The following is a 15,820-nucleotide window of genomic DNA, read 5'->3' as shown; positions in this document are numbered from 1 at the left end:
TTAATGTATTTAGCATGAGTCTCGTGAGACATGGTCTTCACTAATTTTTAGCATACATTTTACTGTGTAATGAGAAGCTTTCTTTTCTCATATCCGTATTAGGCAGCATTTTTGCCCTTCCCCCAATGTTCCTGCATTGCAATCATTGTGCTTGCACTTATTATGTTACAAATGACCGAGGTAAGGCTGACATTCTCATTGCATGCAAAAAGAGCTAGTCTGCCAAGCTTTTTTTTTTTTTCCTAATGAAGCAGCTTTGTGAAATCTCCCCATGTGTTAATACTAATGAAGATCCTCCAGCACAATTAAAATCACAGCCAGTGGCTGAAGAGGAAACAGAAAACAATGGCATCTTTCTACATATGCATATTTCTTTATGCTGAGATCAGCTTTATTTAGAAATAATGTTGATTTTTAAAGTACTTGTATGTAGCATTTGACAAGGTTGACAAGCTGTATGTGTTCTTGAATTCTGCAAGTATGATTTTTACTAGCTCATACTGAAATTACTTAGATTTTCTTCATTGCGCTGTGGTATAACTTTAAATCTATAGTGTTACGGTTTGTAGGGAGCAGTCCTTTGGCTCTTGAAGTGTACTTTAACCCTGCCTGAGTTTGAGACTCTGCCAAAGAAAGAAAAAAAGAGGAGGATACCATGTGTGTAGTTTGAAGGGTTGGCGTAGGGAAGCCCAGCTTTTACTTTTTGTGCAAATAACCTGTATAGGTTGTTTCAGGCAAGGCGAGAAGATTGGTATTTAAAAGATGTACTGGGTTTTTTTTTTTGTTAATTCTTGTGTCAATAGCTGGTGAATTTTAATACTTCCCCATAACTTTAACTTAATTCCCCTACCCTTGTTACCTGTTTTACTTGAATTTAATTCGTCTCGTTCTTCTAGAGCCTAAAAGTTGAACGTTGCTTCCACTGTGAATTTCTGATTTGCTAGGCTTCTTTAAAATGTCTCCTCTGTCGGAAATGGGTCGCCTTTTTTTTTTTTTTTTCCTTTTCAGCGGATGGCTATTGTTTGTATGACAGATTCTTTGTTCCTGTATTAATTTTTTTTTTTTTTTACCTGAACTTAGTCTGCAGTGTAAGAATTAATGTAGGTACTTAAGGTGGGCAACCGTGTTTCTCCCCCGATCGATAAAGTCTTCGTTAAAAAAATGACCACACGCAGACTTGCATCCTTTTGTCGCTGCTTGAAAAACACGAAGAACCGTTCATAACTTTTTTTTCTGAGGGCAAAACGACTGTACAGCGTGAGTGCGAAGGCTGCGCTTGGGAAGGCGGAGTGCAGCTCGCTCCCCTGCTCCTTTCAGGAGCTGATAGGTCATTTATTACCGGGGCTGGGGCGAGATAAACAATTCGCTCTTTTTCCCGTCGTGTTAACAGCAACTTGCATTGTTGGAGAGAGGAGAGCTGGGCTGGCTGACGTCACTTTTGGTTGCTGAAGCTGAATAAACCTTGAGGAGGGATCGGCTCAGTCTGGCGCGGCGGCGAGGGGCACGGAGCGGCCGGCACTGCGCCCGCCGCGCCCGCGCCGCCCCCCCCCCCCCCCCGCGCGCGCCCCCGCCCCGCGCGCGCGCCCCCGCCCCGAGCTGCGTTAGCCTCCGGAGAGCGCCGGGAAGGGACGCGTTCCCGGCACGCGCACCGCAGCCCTCAGCCACCTGAGAGGCAGGCAGCGCTCTCCCCAACGGCGGAGGTGAGTGAGTGAGTGAGTGAAGCTCCGCGCCTGGCGCCGGGAGAGTTTTGGTTTTTTTTTTTTTTTTTTTTCCTCCCCCTTTTTTTCCTCTTCTTCGGGCCGAACACCTGAAGCGTTACGGCGCTTTGCCGCGCTCAGCTCGCGCTGCCGTTCCCTGGTTGAGGCTGGCGCCCGCCTCGCGGACCGTTCCCCTGCCGGTGCGTATCGCCTCTTTGTTGTGGTGGGCCGGCCGCGTCTCCGTGCGGGTCCCGCCGTGGGGCCCTGCCCGGGCAAGGGCTGCGGTCGGGAGGCGGAGGGGCCGCGGGGAGGCGAGTCCTGGGGAGCCGGCCGGGGCCGGGGCGTCTCGCGACGGGACGGCCCGGGTCCCGAGCGATTTTAAACTTTACTGGCGGTCGCGAGGCCGGCCCCGGGCCGGGCGGCGCACGGTCACGTCCCTGCCGGCGGTCGCCCGCAGCCTCTCGGGCGGCGCAGCGGCTGGCGGCGGCCGCCGGGGCGGCTCTTTTGTGTGGGGCGGCGCGGCGCGCTGCGCTCCGCGGCGGCCCTCCCGCCTCTCCGGTCCCCCACCAACGCTCCCGCTCGCCTCTCGCCGCCGCCGAGCCGCCCCGCGCGCTCCTCGTGCGGCGCCGGCCCGCCGGCCGGGGCTGTCAGGCCGGCCCAGGCGTGCCGGCCGGCAGCGCGCGGGCGCGGAGCCGGCGTGAGGCGTTCGGCGGCGCCGGGCGGAGCGGCCGTTGGGAAGGGGCCGCGGGGAGGCGGCGGGAGCGCGCTCGGCCTCTTCACGGGCGTCCCCCGGCCTCCGCCTACCTTTGCGCGGGTGCGTAGGTGTTACCTCACTCCGCGGTGTAGCGCTAGCAGGGCGGCGGGGCGTGGGGCAGGCCGGGCCGGGAGCGGGCGCCGTTCCGCGCACCCGGCTCGCTGCGGGCCCCTCTGCCTTTATCTTTTGTGCGCGTTGCTTCCTTATAAAGAGAAACAAGCAGCTGCAGCCCCGGGCCGAGTTGTTGAAATTTATCCCTTTGTGTATATTACAATATCCTCCATTTTTCTGCCCTCTAAACAACGAGCCTTTCGCCATCTTGGGCAAATTTTTATTCCCAAGTCTGTCCGTCGCTTTTAGGAGGGAGCGAGTGGAAATCCTGAAAGTCCTTTTGGATTAGACTCAAAGTTTAGAAAATGTTACAGGGACAGACAGTGACGTCATGTAAAGTTTAAGGGGAATTTTTCCAAGAGTGTGTGCTTTCCCCCGGAATTCCTGATCTAGCGTGTTGTAAACCGCACTTTAAAGAGAAAGGTTCCTAGTTGAGGCTGTACGTTCAGGGAACATTAAGAATATGCTTCTTTATCTGGTGTCTGGTTTTGTAACAGGTAGAGAAATAATTGTGCTTTTGGGTTATTCTCTCCCCCCGCCCCCCCTGCTTTTTTTTTTTTTTTTTTTTTTTAAATGTCCTGGCCTTTAGTATTTAATACGCAGTGGTAGCTTAACCGTTTGGTTGTTTAAAAAAACATTCCAAAGTTCTTATGTTAAATAACGAATTATCTGGAGATTTGCATTATTTTTGTTTACAGAAAGTAGTAATCTGATGTGAAGTTTACATGAAACAGTTGGTACAGAATCTTCCCTGAGGAATAAACAGTTTCTGCTTGGGATGAGGAACATGGAAATACGCAGTTGTTCCATTTTTAAATGACAGATTTGGGGGGCATATTTGGAAGCAACAGACTTGTTAAGCTATATTGTTAAAAGGTTCCGCTTGGAGAGTACCTATATATATGTTACATGTAGTTTGGGTTATGTTCCAGATACTATATAACGTGGGTGGCTAAACATAGTTACTATGCTAAACTCATTTTAAAAAAAAAAAAAAATCTCTTCTGGCTTTAAGCTCTGTGTCAGCTTTTGTGAAAAGGGAAACAATAAACGGTACTGTTCTGTTAATTTACTTCTCAATTGCACCTTTTTTTTTTTTTTTTAAATATTATAAAAGTTTTTCTGGTCACATGATATGACTTAGTGAAGCACAGGATACTTGATAAGAAATAACTATTGTAAGTAAAGTTCTTTTTTTCCATTCTTTTTCCTATACTCGTCTTACTTGCTGCATATTTACAGTCACACTAACAAGAACATGAAACTGCCTGTATTTAATTTGCATTTTCTTTGTCTTCAGGGTTGGGAAAACATTGACAACAGTTAACATATAAAGTAATAGGAATAGCTCTTAGTACATCGAGACTTTTTTTTCTATCCAAGTCAGTATTGAATGATGTACCTAAAGTGTCCTTAAGGTTATGTTGGACAAAGGTCAGATACTTACGTCGATGGGTGTGTGTGTGGGTTTGTGTGTTTTGTTTTGTTTTTTTTTAAATGCATCAGAAAGTGTGGTTGAATTGAGTATTTGCAAGCTACGTGAATATTAGGTAGATGAAAATGTTTAAATACTTGAAAGCATGTACAACAGATGGTTCTAAATTATACATGCCACAAAGGTCTAGAAGATTTGACAGATTATAAATGGTGAGCAAGAGAGGATAAGTAGTTTCAGAAAATGATAGTATACTTCATGTCTCATACCTATAATAAACTACGTACACATTTTGTCACAATGCTGCAAAATCAATAAACTACATAATACTAAGAAAATGGTAGCCAAGGTAATTTTTGTTAAGTGTGTATAGACAAGCATTAGGACTTGTTAAGGGATTTCTTTGATGTTCAAGAAATCTTATGTTCACTTCAAGCAGGGGATATTTGTTTAATCATAGATGCTACCAATTCCTTGTAAGCAATGGAGTATTAATATCAGGTTATGATGAAGTTTTTCATGAATAGAACTCTCTGGAGAGTAAAAAAAATGTTTCTTCAGAGGATCAGGCAATGTTCCTTTTTCATTACTGACCCAAACTCTGTTCTGAATGGCACAAAATAAGGTTTTGTGACTAATGTATATTATTATAATGAAATTATTGTAATGAAAATAAACTAGAATTGTGGTACTGGTATTTCTCATCCTAAATTTTTTTTAACTAAATACCACTGTGCTGGGTTCCTTACAAGTCAGTGTTCCCACAAAAAGTAATTGTTTCTAAGATTCATTCTTGCAGATTATTACAAGTTGTCAATAACATTGTAAAATTATTTGAATAGTGTTACGGGGAAGATAACTAAATACATGCTTTGTACCTTTTGGTGAGTAGTTGATTTTCATGAACATGTAATAAGATGCTTTTCATCTTCAAAAGACAAATTAGCAATATTTTTATGTTATGGAGTGAATAAGCACTGGTTGACCACTGCAGTAGATTTGTTTAATCTTTATACTGACCTTACGATAGGAAGAAGTGCTACAAGACTGAATTTTTTGTCTCTTTGGGAGACACTGAGAATGCAAATAAGAAAGTAATGGAAGTCTTTCTTTTTAGGTCCTGCTGCCCTTTTTCTCGTTTTCTTTGTTTGCATGTCTATTATAGAACTGCAGTGTAAAGGAGCAGATGTTTTGCAAAACATCCTGATGTGTTGCTTTTTCTTATGGGAGTGCATAACTGTTCCTTCTGATGCATCGACTTGACAGCTGGTTGATTTCATGGAACTGCTAAGAAGCCATTAGTGGTGTCATTGAATTGAAACAGAACAGTCACTCCCAGCTTGAACTGCAATTGTTAATGTCTTTGTTGCTACTTTTCTGTTCCTACACAAGATGTGGAATATCACAGTTGCAAAGAAAAAGAAGTTTGTGCTCTGTCTCATCTCCTTGAATTAGGGAAAGGAGGCATTAGTACTTGACCACTTTTATTTTTACAATATTCTTTTAATGGCATATTTGGGATTAAGAGATTTTAGCTGTTGGGAGGTAGATTTAGCACAACTAAAAATGCCGTTTGCTACACACACACACCCCCGACACAGGAAGGGCATCCCACAGTTCAAATTGCTTCACTGTGATCTCCCCCCGTTGAAATAAAACCAAATAGGTGTTCTTTTTTTTTTTTTTTTTTTTTTTTTTAAATCAGCAAACTTTATTCTAATAGAAGATTACAGAAGATTAGAAGTTTACAGGTACTTTGTGTTTTCATCACTTAGATAATTTGGCTGAACGAAGATTCCCACATCTACATACCAGTTTTCTCCCAAATGTGGTTTTACTTTTAATTTTGTTTTACTACAGTACATTCAATAAATTATGTCATACCACATTATAAACTAGTTTGTGATTGTAAATTGTCATCAGAAGAAGCACTGACATCAGTGTCTAAGGACAGCAGTGGTTTTTGTGGTTGTTGGATAGTTTACAATGTCCTGAACATTAACAAAATGTAGTAAGTATGTGTTGGTCAACATATTTTAAAGAAGTTGGAAGTTTGTGGTGAAGATAACATTATGCAGAATTAAAAATTTAGGTACAGATGATCTTCCCCACTGCATCAAAGAAGGAAATGAAACGTCCTCTTTGTGACTGACATTTATGCTTTTTAAAAATTTTTGGTTATACTGCTACATTTTTACTTTGAAACTATTTTTATTGTATTCTTTATGCGTAATGGTAGAATGAAAGTGCATCTTTGTTTTAAATGAGTGGTAGGGGTTTGGAGTTCTTCCCTGCTTACTCTTTACTGATGAGGAACAGAAACAAGGATACTGTATTAGTAAGATTAGAGAAAATAGAACCTCCCCCACCCCACTCCCCCAATTTTTGCCTGTTTATTAAAAAAAAAAGGGGAAGAAAAAAGCAACAAACAAATCAACAAGGAGTCACCAAAAGATTTGCATAAGGAAAATAGTAGGTTCACATTAATTTTTTAAATTTGTGTTTCTTAGTACTTTTATGAAGGTGAGAATGTATTAGTTTCACTGTTACAGAGATGAGGACTCTGATGCACAGAAGGATTTAGTCTTTTACAAACATCACAAGAAGCTTACGGTAGAGGTAGAAAGAAAAGCTGTCCTCACTGACTTTAATCTGTAGTGTGCTGGGTAGATGTTTCCTTGAAAACTGAAATGTGTGGTTTGTTACTTTGCAGAGAGTAATGCTACTCGAGTAGGCACATTGAGTGCACATAGTCATTAAAAGAAATGGGGACCACGTTCTCATCCAGTCTCTGCAGAAGGGCCAAGCAAGATGCAGTATTTTTCTGTTACTTTGTTTCTTATTCATACAATTTTAAGTTTACAAAAAATATATGCAGAACATTTAATCCAGTTAGCACACAGTTTCACATATTAACTGTGTTAAGTTCTTGCTTACTCTTTTATCTCTCTATTGCCCTAAATTTACAGTTACATAATGCTATGGTCTCGAGCCATTCCTTAAAAAGAAAAAAATCAGTATACTTTTTAAAGTCTGATGCAGAAGTTCCTTTGAGATTTAAGTGGAAATAAAACAAAAAACCCCACTTACTAATTTTTACAGTATCATTTCGATTTTTGTTTCTTTTTGGAGGGAGGGAGGGAGGAGAAATTGTGATTGATTTTATTGCAGTATTAGTACTTAATGAGACCACTAGGTGAAAGAAACACTTTCTGAGAGTGAGGAAGTCTTAGGCTTGTTTCAGTTTTTTAATGTAGCAACAAGGAAAGGAGGGTACAGGGTTTTTCCCTGCTTAGTTTAACAGAATTAATTTATGCATTTGACAAAATTCCTAATACCGGTTTCTTCTCACGTGAATGTTTTTCAGGTGGGGGGGGGAAAGACAAATATCAAAGAAAGTGTATGTTTTTAAACCTTACCTAGTGACAGATGATCTCTCAGACATAGTCTCTGAAAGTACGGACTTAAAAAAGATGTGCTGGGCTTGTCAGTGTCCGTTTCATTCTTTCAGAAGGATGATGCCTGTTGCCATTAATGTGAAATCTCTCCCATTGCCTTCCTACTCACACCCATCAGGGCCTCCCGAATGTCTTGTTTTCTGTGTGTAAAGAACGTAAGACTCTCTTTTCACTTGATGTAGGTCAGGCATTGTAAAGAGCTGAATGGGTTAAGCCTTGGTAGTTTGCAAAAAGAGATTGCAGAGATTTTTCTAGCCCCTGAGGGAAGAATGACACAAAACCTTAAAATTCAAACTACTAAAAATGTAAAGGCACTATCTGAAAAATTGGTCTACCCGATGGACTGTTTACATTAGTAATGGTCCCATTGAAATCAGTCGGACTGCTGAGAATAAATACTTGTCTCAGGTAATGTTTGCAGTATAAAACCTTGGAAAAGAAGGTAGGTTTAAAAATAATGCAGTGACTGTCAGATAATGTTGCCTTCTTTTTGGAGCCTCATACAGAACTCACTTCTGCTCTGGAATTGTTGGCAGGGATAATGAAGAATTTTAATTTTTGAATAATGGAGATCCCTACCAGTGTTTTCTTGCAAATTACAGGAAGTGTAACCTTTTCTTTAAAATATTTTTAAATATGGTGATTTAAAGGCACAAAGTACTCTGCCTAGCTGTTCTTGAGCTTGAATCTCAGGTGTGAGACTGTTGGACGAGAAGCTAATACTTGAAATCTTCTAGGGAGTCTTTTTTCCTTCACTTTGAATACATAGCTAACTTTTTTTGGATTGTGACCCTATTTATTAATCAATTTTTATTAATGAATTCATATTTTTTGAATGCTGAAAGATTCTTTAATAAACAATGCATTGCATTTTGTCAGATACTTATTTTAGAATAGTGGTGTGTGGTATCCAAATATAATCAGCAAAATAACCCCACAACCCCCTCCTCAGTATTTTCTTGTACAAAAGAAAACCAGTTTGACAAAAATTATTGCAGTGGTCCATCGGATGTGTAGGGACGTAATTGTGTGGATTTTGCCCCATTTTCTGTTCTTACACTTTTCCACAAGCATGCACTCATTAATCAAAGACACTGTACTCCTGCTGAGGGCAGAGAGGTTCATCAAATTGGCAGCCGGTATGGTGTAAAGAACAGTGTACTGAAGCTCTTAACGTGCTAGGACATAAATAAATCTAAGGTCTTTGTATGCAAACCCTGGAGGTTAATACTGTATAATTCAATGTCCTGTCTTTGTTTTTATGATTGATGTTTTTAAGTGTTTGAAGCTTGATGCAAGCCTTCAAGCAGGTCAGGGCTGGCCATCTGATTGGCTGAAGCAAAAAAGCATTAGCTTGGCAGAGGGGCTTTCGTGTATGCTGTGGAGATCTTATTTTTATTTTTTGGTTGGGAGATCATTGTTGTATTGCCTGAGCTGTTACAGGAAAGTTCCAGAGATTGACAAGCCCTGCTGTGATAATGGACTTAGTGCATGAAACGCCGATAGTTTGGTCCTATTTGTTCTGAAGCTTACTGCTATTTGTATCCTTAACAGAACTAACATGTAGAACAAGCAAAAACTACTGGGATTTCCCTGTAGAAATAGTGCTGGGATTTGGCTTTAACATGAATTGGTTGCATATTCATAATTTAAGAACAGCTGGTTACAGCAAGCACATAGTCATTTGCAAGCTATTATAAACCATTCTACTCACACATGGAGGCTGTACTTGAGTTTTTTTTTTTATTGATCTACCTGCATTTGAAATCTGGTCACTGCAGCCACAGAGGCCTTTCATTTTAGCTGTGCTTGCATCATAGAACAGCCTCAGTATTAAATATTTAATTTTAACTAAATGCTGAATAAAATGATAAACTGTGAGCTTCAAAAAAACCATGTGTAAGGGTGAGCATTGACATTCATCTTAAATACAATATCTTGTTATGTAAGGCAGCCTAAAAAAGTAACATCAGCCAACCTTTGTATCCTTTGGTAGCTTTTGTTTTTCTGAATAAGAAATCTTTGTTAGATTTACCCAAGGTTACCTTGCTGAAACTGTAGTTGCTGAAATTTGTGGTTTTCATGCATTGTATGCCCAGTACTTTTGGAGGAAGACCCAGAAGAATAAAATATGATTATATTAGACAAAATGACGGTGTAGTAAAATAGTGGGAAGCACAGTCTTGCCGAGTATCACATGGAAAAAATAATGGATGTATTAGAAATTACTGTACTCTTACATGGGTAAGCTTATCTGTTGCTTTAATGTGAAAAATAGATACTTAAAAATATTGGTTAGTAATATGTATAAGCTGTGTTAGTAGAGTTGATCTCTCTTCCCCTCCCCTTTCAGTTTTGGCATTGTGAGGCATTTCCACTATACACTTAGTTTGATAACTTTTCTGTATCTTTGCTTGCTGTAGTGACTGGAACTTCTAAAAGGAGAACTATATTCCTGACTATAAAAATCAGTTTTCTGAACTTAGTTCTGTGGGAATAAAAGGGAGCCTAAAATGCCCACTGTCATGCATCTTTTGATCCAGTATGTTGTAAGTTACTACCTCATAACCTGACATATAGATAGAAGGTATTGCTGAGGAAAGTTGTAAATAAATTCTTACTTAATATGTATGGGTCCAGGAAGATGGGGAGCCATTAAGGAAGGTTCCTCACTGGGTTAGTCAGTTAGCGAGTTAAAAATACCAGGCATATATGCCTGAAAGATAGTCTAGTTTTTCAAGCTGTATCAGTTGATTTAATAAAAGATATTATCACTCCCTCAGCTGTGGTCTTTTCTAAGTAGTTACAGCAATTTTAAAAAGGCTAAACCGTAAGAAATGCAAACCAGTATTTTTCCATTGCAACTCTGATCATTTTTCATCCTTGGAGTTACCCTTAAGCACCTCACTGCTTCTTTTCAATGTTGATGAAAGAACTAGATCAGAGATAATAGTTGAGACTACAACTGTGTGGTTTAGGAGAAAAGTGATGCAGAAGAGAAGAGTGCTCAATAGTTAGATCATTTGAGGACCCAACCTCTACTACAGCTGTAATACCAGAAATTCTTTATAGCACAGTTATAAGAGCTTTCAAAGCAAGGAGAATTCCTCTGTTTTTTTTTTTTTACTTACCAACTGTAATATTAGAAACAATAGAGAGTCCCATTTTGGCTCTTGCAGGAAAATTACCTTAAGTGGGACTCTAAAGAAGTAAATGGATGCCCCCCTGCCCCCCTTGAAACACTGAATGGGAATAGTCTACTTAATAATCATTGACAGTCGGACAACAGCAGACAGTGATTGATTTTTTTTCTTTCCCCATATTGTCAATACAGACCATGTTAAAAAGCTACTGTCCCAAGGAAAGTCTGAGAAATGGGCAGAAAGTTGAGATCCAAAGTCTTGATGAAAGACAGTGAAAGGGTGTAGATTATTGAAAAAATCACAGGAATACATTCAAGCAATTCTTTGTCTTTCTGGCAACTTAGTAGAGAAAGCACTCAGATTTAGTCATACCTTGAATGTATCGGTGAAAGATTTGGAGGCTAGGGTTTAAGCAAAGTGGGTGGATATTTAAAAACAAAATAGGGATGTCCCAAACTCCTGTCTTTGGATGGCATACTAGAGGCCTTCCATTTGGCAAGTTTGTTTTTCGGTTTGGGTTTTTTTGTCCTTTTTTAACATGCCAACAGCTACCAAGTAAAAATAATATTTAAGGGTTTGTGTAGTTTACTTGCTACTTAATGCATGTAAGAGTGTTCGGAGAAGTAAATTTTAGAAAAGAAAAAAAAAAAGGCTTAAGGAAAGATTGTATTCCTAAAATGACAACAAACTGTTACTGCAGGTCCTTTGTTGTTTGGCATTTAGCTGTGATATTAGCACTGCATTTTTCTGCAGTTGTCATCTTTCTTTTTTTTTTTTTTTCTTTTCTAGAAGTGCTTTTCAAGCCTTATCCACCCCCCCCCCCCCCCCCCCGGCTTAAATGTGTAGCAAGTTCTCTTCACTGAACCAAGCATATTTTTGAACAAGAGTGGGAAGTATTGATTCTATAGTTGAGCCTTGTCTAAAGGGTTAGTTTTGAAGTAGTTTTTTACAACTGTATGAAGAAGCGTGTTCATCATGCAAAGGAATAGTCAAAGGGCATGCTGGGAAGGAAGGAATTCACTCTTGCTTATTTTAGGGTAAAAATAATGTTAAGTGCACTAGTAAGTGCGATCAGTTATAAAATGCCCATTTTCTCCTGGCATTAGGAACTAAAAGGAACGGATCATGCTAGGTAATTTCCCCTTTACTTGTATGTGATAAAGATACAGAGCAGCTTGGAATACTTCACTGTTTTTTTTTGAGAGATGTTTTCTATGTATCAAGCTGTTTCTGATTATCATTGAGGCAAATTTATAATCTTTTGACTCTTGCCGATGCCAGTAGATTTTCAGTGTTAACAATTATGATGTTATGGATATATAGCGTATTGCAAAGCTCATTGTGTTGGTGTAAGTGGTTTATATAGAGTAGTGTTCAAATGTAGCCTACAGTCTTTTTGCAGTCATGGAAATGAATTATGTGTTTTGAGAGACCCATTAATAGTGCAAAGACTTGATAATAAAACAGACATGTAGGGAGGACAGTCACTTTTTAAAATTTCTTTGCCTCTAAATGCTTAATTTATGTAGTTGTAGTTTTGGTATTTTGCAAAGTGCTTAAAATAAATACACAAGCAATCATCTTATGGAATGATCTGTGTTACATGTTGTAGGAGACTTTTGAAATGCACATAAGTGGGATCTCTAACACTTGGTAAAGCTGAGTTACTTTTTTTTGCTTCATATATTGAGCTCAACAGAACTGGCCTGCATTCTGTTAATTTTGGAAAACTTGGACTGAGGGAAGGGTTCATTTTTCAGTGTTTGTTGTCCCTGTTGCTTCCAGCAGTATAGGCAGTAATATAGCTAATTTGAGTGCTAGGATAGTTAGGTGATGTGTATAATGTTCATTGTATTATATTCTATTTATACACAGGATCTTATTCTTTAGTTTAGCAGCCCCTTACAATTGTCTGTTTCCATATATAATTTGGGTGTTTCTTAACTCAATAAATAATTTGTAGTTTTCTGCAAAAGTTTGCTTAAATTTTAAAGAGCTATTTGAGTGCCAGATTTCAAGTCTGATTCTTTATAATAGTCACTTCAGGTTTTTTAGAAAAAAATCATATGCTAACTTCTGGGGGAGACCCATGACAGAGAAGGTGATCCAGAAATAGTAAACCAGTATTCTTGGCCAAACATAGCACTGCAAGTTGTAATGAGTTGTTTAGTGAGACTGCTGATTGTGGAAAGCAGTGACAAACACCTAAACACAGTTTTTTCAGAGATGTTTCAGAAGAATGTTTGAGGCATACAGTATTTGATGTTTAGAAGCAAAAGTTGCATTTTTTGTATGTTAAGATTTAGTCAGCCTGGAGATGCACAGTGACCCCTGTTTACATATAGCATTAGACAGATTGGTAGATAATTCTTAGCAGCCTAACAGAAATAAGGGAACAGTTTAGAAACGTTACCTGTGTTATTTAGTTATGTTACTTACTATCTCGGAATGTCAAGGGTAGAAATGAAGATTAATGTATCATTTTGGATGTACAGTGATCTAGTACTATGCTGAAAGGTTTCTCTGGCTTGGTAAGAAGGGATAGTTGCTGGTATGACTAGTTGTCACATTTTTTTCGTTCATATTATTTAATACTAAAGTTTGCAATGGTTTACTGGGTGAAAAAAGTAGGATAACAAGTAAATGACTGGTAGTTGTGAGTTGTTTGCCTGTTTTACTAGCCATGGAAAGACATTCACAGAATCAGTTAATGCCCATTTTTCAGGTCAAAACTATTCAGACCTAAACTGTTCCCCTGAAAAAAGGGCATAATGGGCCTTTCATTTTGTGTCTCTTCAATTTCTTTAAAAGACAGTTATTTCTTTTGCAGTTAGTGTGGTGACTGGGTCTGTCTAGCCCTGAGCCCATTGGCTGTATCCTATGCCATTGCAGTATCATAATAACAGTTAAGATATTACTTGTTTATTGAACATCCATGTTAGTGTTTATGGACAGAAAAATGTATAACTGACTCTAAAATGTTGCATTATGTAGGCAAAGGGGCATCAAATTACTTCATGTATATACCTAGTTTTGTAAGAAAATTACACTTTCAGCATGAATTCACCAGATGCTTTATAGATACTGGTTTCCTGAAGTTCTGACTTATTTTTTACGTTTTGTTCTGAAAAAGCAGCACCCACATGCAGATTGAAAGTAAGTTTAAGCCCTTTTGAACAGTGTTTACAAACAACGTACTACAAAGTCATGAGACCCATATTGATTTCTGCTACTGGGTGGCTTGCATTTACAATGAGTGATGTCAGATTTTTTTGATGGCTTGGCTACAATGCAGTATATATTTTTTTTAATAGGATGTGATTTGAAAGGACCTTAAAGGGTACAGGCTGAGTTTATCTGTTAACGAAAAAGAAGTTTTACCATGGTTGAAAAAACGCCATGCTTATGAAAAGATCAAACTGAACTGGAAGAGTTTCAGGAAACTAAGTGGTTGCATGAAATTAATCACTGATGAACTTGAAGTAATGCACATAGATCAGGGGGAAGCAGGGAGTGTAACGTGAACTAAACATACACAGTGATGGGTTCTAAATTAATTACCTGCTGTCAGGTAGAGATATTGGAGTCATAATGCGTAGTTCTGTTAAAAACATCAGTTCAGCAAGAGTCACAATGCAAGTTTGACACATCACTGGGAGAGAAAAAAAAGGACAAAACAGAAAACATCTAGGACACTATTAATTCAGGTCACCCTGTCAAGTAGAATAAAAAGCAAATAAAACTGAAAGGAATCATCAGTTTTGGAAGACTTTCCATATGAGGTGAGATTATATAGAAGTTTTCAGCTTGGGCTATGACCAAGTGCTAGAAAGTCATGCTTGGAATAGTAAATAGGAAACAATTTTTTTAGCATTTGAGATACGACTGAAATATGATATTGGAACTAAAATAACCCAGTGAAATAAAACCCAGTAGTTTGTTAACATAAAACAAGAAATAGTGCTTTTCATTTGAATCTGGGTTAAATTGTGGAATCATCCTTGGATGCTGTGGAGAGCCAAATCACAATGCACTTAGATATATTAATGCAATATGTGTTTATCAGTGGCTGCTGAACATGGTGATTGAAATGCAGTGTTAGGGTTGTTAAATCTTCATACTTCTTATTTCTGAGAGAAGGATATATACCTTTATTCTTTCTTAAAATGTTTATTACTTGTGTAGATGGACCTTTATTCTGAATTAATTGCTGTTAATTTTGGTTTTGTTAATATTTAATGTTTTGCGTCTTTGATAATTTGCATAGATGGAATAATAAGGATGCTAAAAATACAAAAATTCTTCTAAGGTGTAAATGAATATAGAAGTTTCTTCATGTTTTTATGTGAGGGATTGAAAAGTAATCATCTTTGGTTTGTGATTGCTCACCATAGTTTTTTGAGTCATCACTGATTATCCTGTCCTTCATTCTTGGTTCCTTACTGTGCTCTTTGTGCACTGAGTTTGTTAATGTGCATTCTTCCATTAAGATAATGTAATAGAGAATAATTTTATGGACTGTAACTTCAACCTTACAGATTTTTCCCGTATCTTTTTCCTTCCCTGTGTCTGTGTGTTTATATTTAGTCTTGAGGTATATCACATGTGATATTTGTAAAGTCAGTCTTTACCCCAGTCCTACCATTTAAGTATTTCTTTGCCTTCTCTCCAGCTCTAGGAAATTAATCTGGGGGAAGAGGGTATTTTTGTTTGCTTCTTGAATAAATTCTTCTAACACCATAGCTGATAAGATGAGCCTCATACATTTCTAAAATAGTCTGGATCTCAAATATTGTCAAACCTGGAAGGGGAGGGTTGAAGATAGTACATTAGTCCTAATGTATATATTTTCCATGTATAAGAAAGAGTCTTGAACTAACTGCATGTTGCAGTCTTGCTTACATTAAGTATATATTGGTGTATGCAATCCTCTCTCAAGCTAGCTGGAAACATGGGGGAAAAATAAGACCCTCATAGCTTGTAGGCCATAACCTATTGTTAGTTTCAGCAAAGTGAAAAACAAACCAGAAGTTCCAGGATCAAAGGAGAAAAGCATTCAGAAGGAAAAACTGCCCAGGAAGTGGCAGAGTTAAAGAACAATGCATAGACCAAAGGAATCCCTTATATTTTGTCGTATGTCAGAGACGTGATTAAAGTTTTGTCCAATCAGCAGTCTCATTCTGTTTTCTCCTGAGACAGTGGCCAAGTATAACTATGACTGG

The 15,820-nt window shown here is 38.8% G+C and overlaps 1 protein-coding gene across 6 annotated transcripts in view; it reads left to right on the top strand.

The window, feature by feature from the left end:
- The first annotated feature begins 596 nt into the window (after positions 1–596).
- BAZ2B (bromodomain adjacent to zinc finger domain 2B) overlaps positions 597–15,820 on the top strand; it is a 166,477-nt gene continuing 151,253 nt past the window's right edge. For 3 of the 6 annotated variants that reach the window (XM_041124106.1, XM_030016690.2, XM_030016692.2), the window contains exon 1: positions 597–1,700. The gene's annotated coding sequence lies outside the window, so the exon portion shown is untranslated. Of the gene's footprint in view, positions 1,701–1,725; positions 1,898–15,820 lie in introns of those variants that run through there. The other 3 variants (XM_030016694.2, XM_030016691.2, XM_030016695.2) reach the window with 3 other exon arrangements.

This window comes from Aquila chrysaetos, chromosome 6 (genome assembly GCF_900496995.4).
Source record: "Aquila chrysaetos chrysaetos chromosome 6, bAquChr1.4, whole genome shotgun sequence".
NCBI lineage: Eukaryota > Metazoa > Chordata > Aves > Accipitriformes > Accipitridae > Aquila > Aquila chrysaetos.
Note: the sequence above shows the minus strand (reverse complement) of the source record. Positions and strands in the feature narration are given on the sequence as shown.